Here is an 11,029-nt window from a genome sequence, read left to right on the forward strand (position 1 = left end):
AACAATCCTAACACCAACTGCTAGTCAAGAGAGAATCCTTTTACTCAATCTCTGACTCTATCTACCTACGTGCATGTGGCCATACTAAGTATCGTCATACCTTAGGTACTTCTGCTAAGATACCTTCTCAAATGTCCTTCAGTATCGAGCTATTAGGATACCTTCTCAAATGTCCTTCAGTATCCGGTTGGTTTGGTACCTTCTCAAATGTCCTTCAGTACCAATAGATACCTTCTCAAATGTTCTTCAGTATCTAGTTGGGCAGATGCCTTCTCAAACGTCCTTTGGTATCGCGTTTTAAGTAAAACTAGTCATAAATGACTTTCTCTTTAAAGCATATAAAGTATAACACATATAAAAACATGGCTTTAAAGATACTATCACATGCTGGGTATATTTAACACATATAAATAGCTTTTCAACAAACTTCCCACACATGCATGCGTTTAAAACATAACTCATGGTTTGCTTGGAAATCACTTTGTAAAACTAGCTGGCATGAGAATAATCTTCTTTAAAACATGCTTTCTGTAAAACATTGTAAATCAAACATTTTAGTCAAAATGTTTTAGTCACTCATCTCGATCGCTTAGGAACTTTTCACTCTAGTAGTTCCTTTTCTACCTCGGGCTCCATTTTTCACCCCTAGAATTCAGATTCAATTTACAACTCAAATTACTCATAGTTCTAAATCTTATTTTGAGATACTTCCTTCTATAAATATATTCTAAAATTCCTCAGGAAGCTTACCCTAAAATTTGAGCTTAGAAATTCTCGTCGTTTGGCCGGAATCGAAAAATCTCCAAGACTGGTCCAAGCTTATCTAATAGCCTGACCCTTCTGTCTTCTTTCCAGTTTCCAGCCCGATCCGTTCAAGCTTTTTCTCCATCAGACCTACCCCGAAAACTAGACTTTTAGAGCTTTCAGGTGGTTTTAGAATCACTCCAAACTCACGAGTAAATTGGGAGAACTCCTCGTCCCAAATTGATGCTGTTTTCCAGACTTCACTATCCAATGCGTCCTCTTTGAAACTCTATGATCAACGCATGGATTTTGCTCTCAACACAAGGTTTACTCAACTTTCCCACTCTTTTTAAACGTATTTTGAGTTGTGATCTGAAAAATGAAATCTTTGGTCCTATTTATAGGCATCCAAACCTTCTCCAAATTCGACATTTCCTACTTGGTTGCATGTCCAAGTGTTTCTGCCTCACACTAACAACACAACTCTTTGATCAACGCAATCTAAGTGTCTTTCTCCTATGTAGCTAACGCATGAGCTTTGAATTGCATGATCTCTGATGCAACCACCTCAAATGCTTAAGGCCTAAGGTTTCCTCTCAAGAAGACACATGTTTGATGACGTTTTCTATGTGATCTCATCTTTTATATGCGTCCAACTCTTGGATGTTCAACGCATAGTCCATAATCAACGCATAACCTATAACCAACGCATAGCAAGCCAACTCACTACCATCGCAATCCAACTTAACCATCACAAGAGCCAGCCATCACAACGCATAGGATGGCCACTCATCCTCGACGTATGTCTCACTAGGTATCATCGCACGACTTGCTTGGCATGGGCGCATGGTGCTTGGCATAGGCGCTGGCCACTGACGCATGGGCGTGCTGCATAGCCGTTGGTCGCTCGACGCATGGGCGTGCTGTATAGGTGCTAGCCATCGCTCGCTTGCTCGACCGCATGGGCATGCTCGGCCGCATGGCAAGGGCGCTTAGTTGGCCGCTCGACGCTTTGGGCAAGGGCGCTTGGCTGGCTGCTCGACGTATTGGGCAAGGGCGCTTGGCTTCGACCGCTTTACGCATGGGGTGCCTTCCAAAGCATGCCTTGCCTACCCTTGTGCCTTCCAACACGTCACCTCCATATTTCTTCCTTCAGCCGCATGCCATCACCAACAACCCTTCCAACACATCAACACAACCCTTCCAATGCTTTGGTCCCTTCCAACGCATCCCACATAAAATTCTATACTTAGCCAAATTTTCAAATTTTTTCCTAAAAGTCAAACTTCCAAATTTCCTCTTTTCTTCTAATTTTTTACCCTTTTCTCTACCATTCCACACTAGTGTCCACATTAACCTACTCACCTCACTGGTCTCAGTAGGGAACATACTCAAGTAGAGAAATTAGAATTCGGGGTTCACACCAATTTACTAGTGTTTCCATTCCGAACAACTCCATGCATATTGACTGTCATAATAGCACCCAATTTGGAGTTTTGGAACCATGAAGCTTTTGCACTTTATTGCCTGCACAAGTTAGGAATGAAGTTAGGCGGGGAGGGGCTATATTTACCATCAATTAACAACTTCTATAAACTGTGGGGTTCATTATGATAGCACCAAATCCACTTGCATAAAAGAGCCTTTTAGTGTATTTTAGTTTATCAATGCCAAGTCCTTCTTTTTCTTCTGGCATTGTGACATAATCCCACCTAATAAGACGAGAGCTTCCATTTTTCTCCAGACGTTCCCATGTGAAGTTTCACATGAGCTTTTCTAATGATTTATAAATAGTGCTAGGAGCTTTAAAAACCGAAAGGTAGTATGTAGGAAGATTGGTTAAGACTGTTTGTAGTAATATCAATCTACCACATTTAGATATATAAGATGAAGGAAATCAGACATGAGGATTTCCATGAGTAACAGAATGATTGTTCTAAATTTCATTCGAAATTGAACTCTAACAATTACAGTCAAGAAACGGAAACTAACAGGTCATACACAATATGAAATTACAGCATGTTTTAATATAATCAAGGGCTAAAGTATTATACCTTTGAAGACTCATTCTTCAAACTCCCTTGATCATAAATGCTCGTTCAGTCTCCAAGATAGCAATACACAAATGCTCGAACACAACGACCGCAACATGGCACGATCAATAGCAACCACCACACGAACAATGCGAACACACAACGAACAACCTTCAAAACCTCAAACTCAATAGAGTTGAGTGAGAACACCACCACAATGGTTACCTTGGTATTCTCGGTGTGAGAATCCAGAAGTGTGGGCTCTGTATGATCTTGATTTGAGGAAGAGACTGGAGGAACAACAATCGTGTAGACGATTGAGCAAGTGGGAGATGAGAAGTGTCTATCATATAGAAGAATGCTCAATTGTGTAGAAGAAGGTAACCTATCGTATAGACAATGCCTTGCGATCGTTTAACTACGACTAGCTGAGTGAACTATCGTATAGTGACATTCCATGATCGTTTAGTCTCTCTATGAGCTATCATTTAGTGAAACAATTTCACTTGATAACATTCTGTGAGTTTTTTTTCCCTAATCAAGTAACTCTTCTAAATTTAGGAAAATATTTTTCCTTTTATCTCACGGTTACCATAAAACCACCAATAACCTCTCACTCAATTGGTTAATAGAGAAAAAAGAGATAATTATTATAAATATATATGATAACCAACTTACCATATTATATTTATAACCTATAGTTTTAATATTTCATCGTATAAAACATATAAACTATAGTTCTTTTTCTATTTTATGGTACTTAATGTAAATAATATTTACATTAATCCTCCATTTGATGTATCTCATACATCACACCAATTATATCATATATAATTGAATTTCCTCTTGTCAATTTGAACATTTCAAATCAACCCCAAGAACTGATTCTCAACTTGAATCCATTGAGCTACCAAGGGGACTTTATAGACCTGTAGCTTGAAGCTCCAACGGTACGTGAATAATTGACTAAACTCTTTAGTCACGAGATACACCATCTGCCAATTGTCGAGCACTTCACTAAATACCAACATCTGCACTCTCCTCACTACAGATATATTTTGTGTCCATATCAACCAATTAATAGTGCAATAACCCTTCACAGATTGCTCGTAAGTACAGCTGGGCCAATTTACCTTTATACCCCTGTAGTTACATCTAACTCCTTAAGTACCACTGATCCCTCTAATGAACATAAGTCATAGTCCTACTACGACTAAGTTCTCTCTTCCAGAGAGAAGTTGTGGCCACTATGTTCAAGACCCGAAATCAACCCTTAAGTGAGTAATCTATCTACTTACCCCTACTTCGGGGAAGAAGTGAATTCCATCTTGTGTAACTAAGTTTCTAGCTCCTAAATTAGACAAATCCCCAAAAAGGTAGACATGTTGAGTTGACAATTTGGCCACTCTCACCCATAGTAATCAAAGGTCCGCCCTCAAAGGCAAGAGTTCCCAAAACACTCAGGATTAAGGTTATGTTACCTATGGTCATTTAGATGAGATGTAAGTCTCAAGTATTAATGACATTATATAAAGAAATTATTCATCTCGTGGTCCAGTCTTATACAAACATTTTGTATAGGACACTTCCACTCGCATGTCTCCACATGAATGGTCAGAATCAACCATCTATAGTAGTTCACAATACTTGCAAACCTCTACTAAACAGGCTGTATTCGTAGTGTCACAAGAATAAGGAATCCCTCCTTTAATCCTTATACTACAGACCATTTTATGCTATAACTTAAGGCATGATCCACTTGTATATCTCATATACATGCTTAAGTTTACATACAACAACCATAGAGCTTTGTTTATTGGATATGAGTAAATGCAAAATAAAATAACTCTTATTTTATTCATAACAATGTGTACAGTTTGCAAACTACGAGACTCCGAGAGAATTGGGACACCAATCTCAACATAAGAGTACGTTCACAATTCAAATTTCCTTCCAATCTTGTCTACAATGGGTGATAAAAAAGCATGGGACTTCATATTTCCTCCATGGAGCAAACCTATGTAGATAAAAGGGAGGTTTGAAGAGCAGTAACCCTAAATACTAACAACATATTGAATCACATCACCTCCAATGTTAACAATAGAATGATAGATTTCTTATGGTTAACTTTCAAACCATTGTTCAAAGGTTTTGATAATGAAATTTAAGTTCTTTAGTTGCTGAAATCTAGCTTAAGAGAAAAGAAGTATATCATCAACAAATAACAATTGCGAAATTTGTAGGCTACCGTTTGGATGGTGAAGCCATGAATGAGGTTCTCGTTTTGGGCTTCTTCAATAAAACTAGAAAGATAGTCCATGGCTATAACGTCAAATAGGAAAAGGGAGAGAGGATCCCCATGAAGAATATGATGCGTTGGTTTATCGTGCGATGATGTGTGTATGCGTTGATGTGTGGATGCGATGATCATACAAGTGTTCCTAACAAAGCCCAAGTATAAGCCTTCTTAGGTTCCTGGTAAGTCCAGGGTCGAACACAGGGACTACTAAATAGATATGCGTTGGACTCTCTAATTCTATTGCGGTGGTGAAAAAGAAGTAGATGGTGTTTTGATTTAGACATTCCTATGCAATAGAGTTGAACACGGAGTGATGAGAGTGTAGAGTTATAACAAGTATGCTATGAAGGGGTTGAGAAGAGACTTAGCTAACATTTCTCAAGATTGTGTACAAGTTATGCTATCATGCTATACACAAATATTAGTACTACATTTTTCAATACATAATGCCACATTTCCTATTTCTAGGATGTATACGATGTGTATGAAAAGTAGTAGATAGAACTTATTTCTGGGTGTCTACTCTAGCTTATGTGATCTTAATCCAACTCTCTCAAACCTCGATACTACAAGTATTTCATTAATAATACATACATCTAGAAGTAGTATCGCATAAAGTGTGCATAAGCAACAACACAGCATAAGATTACCTTTTGCGTTACAAGTTTATGGCAATATGATCTTGTAGCACATCATCATGCATGCACATTACGAACGTTCAAATACCAAGTCATCAAGTTTATGGCGCCATTGTCGGGGATTGGTAACGGTTAGTGCTGAGTACGTTTTTAGTATGTGCAGGACAGATCTCTTTGTATTGGCTGTTTATCGCGAAGAGCAGTCTGACAGCTTATGAGTACTGGAGTGATCCCAAAATTCTAAGCTGACCCAGAAATCAGGTGAATTTTTCGCGCAAGAGCACATCAGGACCAGATTAAGCACTGGAACTTCAAGATCTATGGTTACGTATAATGTAAAGTGGAATGCATTCTCCATATTTGATGTGATTCCCGAAGGAAGTAAATCATATTTCTTCCTGTATACATTGCGGGATGAGACTAGGAAAGGAACAATGTCCCTAAAGACATTGGGCAGGCAAGCTGGACCACCTGCAGAGATGTGGATTGCGTTAATCAGAGAACACTATCTTTCGGTCCATATCTCAAAACTTTGTTTAAACGCTTTCTAAATTCCCGTCTTTATTGTTTTTGAACCTTGTCATTTATTGCATCTTTAAATATGCTTTTATGACTTTATGCATTTATTCTTCAATTAACTCTTTGCATTTATTTCTGTGTGTTTCTTTAATTGCTTCAACTTTTTTGTATTTAATACGTTATTCTTTAACCTGGTGAATGATTGAGTAATGAGAAGAAATTTATTGCCGCAAGGTCTTGATGGCTTGTGTTGATGGAAAAAAAATTATATATAATAAAATAATCCACATCCGGTATGCATTGCAATAATGGGTGCATCTTGTACCACAAGATACACTTTGTGTTCATCCAACTCAAATGCATTGCGTTGAGGAGTGTGTTGCGCTCGTATGTGTTCTTTGCCCATCTTTAGGAAAAATGCACTATGTTGAGGTAGTGATGCGCTGGTAGAAATACCGTGCACCTGATCCTCCAGAACTGCGTTTAGTTAAGGGGTGTGTTGCGGGAATATATGCGTTGTTGCCCGTCCCCTGCAAAGATGTATTTGCGTTGTTGAATTCATCGTATTAATTCTTTTCCTTGCGCCCATCCGAATAAAACTCCAAAGAAAATTCTTTTTGCAAACTGAAAAGTCTAATCGCTTTAGCTTCCAAAGACATGATGAATTTGCAGCTGAAAGGACGTACGACTCTGCAATTTCATAAATGTGAGGAGTGCGAACAACAGGCTTTTTTAGTAGCTCGAGGCTTGTCACTGCAGAATCTGCATTGGGCCCATCAAGGCCCAACCTATAAAAGCGATTTTCTTCGACTTAGTCTGTTACTTGCTTCATTTTGCAAAAAGAAACCCTAGCTTTTGCATATCGAGCTTTCTTCTTTCCAGAACCCTACAATTTTCCAGTTTCCTTTCACTCAAGAATCCATGGCAGACCAAACTTCCCAGCCTTTCGATTCACCTTCAACACCTTCATCAGCCTAACTTTCCATGCGAGAGGCAGCATTTCTTGTTGCCAGTCACCGTCTCGCTGCCCAACCACACACGGTTCCTCGAATCGTCGGAAGATCCCGGCGAAACCCTCTAGCAGCCAGGCCAGTCCTATTCATAAGGGGGCAAAGTTCTGAGAGCACCCCACTCCCAACACCAGCAGTCTCCACTAAAAGTGAGAAGAAGAGGTAAGATGACAAGGAGGTTTTTGGGAGCATTCTGAGTAACCTGGAGAAAGGAGGAAGATTACCCGAGGCTGGGGTTGTAAACCAACCACTGCTTACGGAGGAGGTGATGGTGGAGGAGACAGAGGAAATGGTGGAAGAAAAGACAAGGAGAAGCACTCTGGCCATAATGGATCCTGAGGAAACTACGCAAGTAGAATCCTATGAAAGACCCATCAGAGTCGCATTGGAGGAAGTCACGACAGAGAAGCAATCAGAGGTGGAAGAGGAGGAAAAGAAGAAAAAGAAGAGCAAAAGAAGAAAAGTTGGAGAAGGTGAGCCATCCCATCATCGCAAAGCAGAGAAGAAAATCAAAGAAAAAGAGGATAGAGAAGATGAGGAGGCTAGAGAGAAGAAGAAGCAAGAAAAGAGTGAGAGAAAAAAACGCAAGCGTGAATAAAGGCGCCTGAAGAAGAAAAAAGAAAGAAAGAAAAGGGCTGCAAGACCAGAGAAGGACGGAGAATCAACCTCCGTAAAGGAGAACAAGGGGGAATCAGCGCAACTTTGAGAAATAATGCAACCGAAAACAACGCAAACAGTTGCGACTGAAGAAGGAGAAGAAAGAGAAGAAGGAGATGTTACCCCCTTGATGCAGCGTCGCAAGGAGAATGTGCCGCAAGGGTCAACCATTAGCCCGCCAATTTTGATTGACGCATTAGAAGAACAGGAGAGGAAAAGAAAATAGGAGGAAGAGAAGAAGGAAAAAATGGTGTGGACACAACTCATCATCGTAGAAGGTGATAGAAGAAGAAGATTACAAGATGAGAAGGTGCGCCGCAATAAGGAAATCTCGAGGATTGAAGAAATATGGCGGCTCGAAAAGAAGCAACGCATATTGCTGGCCTCTGAGCAGTTTGCGAAAGAGTTGGAAACAGAGGAGAGAGAAGAAGAAGAAGAAGAAAAGAAAAAGAAGGTAGAAGAAGAAAGAAGAATGAAAGAAGAGAAGGAGAAGAAACGCTAAGCAAACATGCAGCGCTTAAGGAAGAAGAAAGGAAAAGAACTTGAGGAACGGGAAAAGAAGGAATAACACAAGGTGCAAGAAAAGAAACAAAGGCAGCAATCTCGCCTTGCGTTGGCCAAGGGAAAGGGCAAAGCAGTCACAGAGAGCAGCAAGCCTGTGTTGGCAAAGGTGCGTCCATCAAGAAAGAAGGAGAATAATGACTTGTTGATAGAGATGAGCTTTTTCCATGCACCAACGCCACTACCAAATCTGATCACGAGCGTGATCATAGAACATGGATGGGATACATTTTGCCAGTGCCCAACCATTGTTATTCCAGAGGTAATACGCGACTTCTACCATGGACAGCTACATGGCACCAAGGACGTGGTGACCATAAAAGAGCAAACGGTGCCTTTCAGCGCAAGGGACATTAATGAACTATACCAGATGAAGGATAACGCGGATGCACCGGGCAACAAAATCATTGATGATCCCACTGAAGAGCAGATGGAAGATGCACTACGGGTATTAACGCAACTGGGAACTAAGTGGTTGGTTTCTTTAAAAGGCATCAAGACCCTAGCGTCCAAGACTCTGCTTCCAAAGGCATGGCTTTGGGTTTATTTGGTCAAATGGTGACTGATCCCAACTTCTTATGACAAGACAATTTTAAGGGATCGAGTTATGGCCATATATTGCATTGCGCGCGGCATTCCAATCGATGTAGGCCGATTGATCACAAGACAAATTAGGGGTTTTGTGGGGCACATAAAAGGGCAGTACTTCTTCTCATGGACGGTTTCAAGTTTATGCCTATCACTAGGTGTGGGTATTGATGAAGAGCCAATGGCAAAAGTTCATGGCCTAATAAACATCAAGATTTTAAGGTTGCTCCTCAAAGATTCCCCATACTGCCCTAAACTCCCTTTGAAGAGGCCAACATAGATTTGAAAGCGCCGCAAGAGCCCAAGCCGAAGAAACAGCGTAGAGACGACAAGGGAAAGGGGAAAATTCAAGAAGAAACAATGCAAGATCCAGAACCCTTGGACCCTTTACCCTTAATAATTTACACTCCAAGCCCTCCCGCACAACCTTCTTCTTCCCTTCCTAAGCACTTTACCAATCTTCTCCTTCCCCCAGATTCTCTAACCGCATATCCAACAGCCCCATCATTACCTTCAGCATCATCACCACAACTTCTCCTTCCACCACCGCATGTTGATGATCCACACGATTTGGGTGAAGGCACTTCTGCCTAACCCCAAAACATCGCTGGCGAAATATCGCAGGCACAACCCAGTATCGCCTCCCTAATTGCCGAGTTAGAAAATATGCGGACTCTTTTTGTCTAACAACAACAACGCTTCTCCCAACAACAGGAACTCTTCTTCCAACAATAAGCCTTCTTCAACCAGAGATTTGATGTGGTAATGGAGCAAGTCGACGTTATACAGCGCAGCGCTGCCACGTCAAGGGAGGCATTGATCAATATTCAGCGCAACATTTATACGATCCATCACCACCAAAGACAGCTTGCGGAGCGCAACCATGAGTACTTTAATTTTCTAACAGCATATCTTCATGGTCCCATGGTGCCTCCGCATCTCAGGCAGCAACTGGTTTTCGAAGAGACTCCACTTGTACCACATCAGAGCCCTCCTCCAGACCCTCCTACTCCTCAACAATAATCTTTACATTTGTTTTTTTTTATGTGGCCATTCTTTTATCTCTATTTCATTCATTGTTTAATTAAATTCTTTGATTCTTTGTATAGGCCAAAATTTTTGCATTGCGTTAATTGTAATTATTTGTATACTTAGTTAATATTCAATACAACTAAGTAGCAATTCTCTCTATGTACCTATGCCTCTTCTTTATCATCCTTTGTCAACTTTGCGATATTCTTAATCTTTCTTTATGTGTTATTCATTACGTTGCCATGATGTATAATATGCATTCACTTAGAAACATTTCCCATACTCTGTATTTTCTAACTAACACTTAGTTAATTCGTAGCTTAGTAGTACTTTACCGTTTATCCTTCAAAATTATGCTCAAACCTTCTTTTTGAAATTTTGTTTAAGTGTTTGTCTATTCTGTCCAAACAATGCAATGAGGACCTTGCACATCTCTAAATTTTGGGGTGGGGAAGGTCTGAGCAGATGAGATCAAGAGTATGCGGTCATTAAGAAAAATGCGCTCATTCATAAAAATAAAAAAAATCATATAAACTCCAATGTCAGCGCAAGGGAAAACCCCCCCCCCCCCCCCCCCCCCCCCCCGCCCAAAAAAAAAAAAAACAATCCCAACCTGATAAGAGTTAAGTTGTGAAAGGAACCTGCTCATAGTTGGATGTTCACATGACACCCGTGGGAGCAAGCCAAAATGAAGGTGAGTTTCCAAGAACAACACAATATGAAAAGATAAAAAAATAAGAAAGAAAGATAAATAAAACAAGAGACAACTCCTTTGGAAGTCATGAGTTAAAGTTGAGATTGGCACACAACCGTAGTTGGATGTTCGCATGACACCCGTGGGAACAAGCTAAAACGAAGGGTGTAACCATGGTCAATAGTCTCTAATAAATGACACAAAGTATGACCACCGCATCCAGACACATCAAGTTGTTTTGACAAGAAGAGGTA

Source organism: Benincasa hispida, chromosome 12 (genome assembly GCF_027475165.1).
Source record: "Benincasa hispida cultivar pf3 chromosome 12, pf3_genome.v1.1, whole genome shotgun sequence".
NCBI lineage: Eukaryota > Viridiplantae > Streptophyta > Magnoliopsida > Cucurbitales > Cucurbitaceae > Benincasa > Benincasa hispida.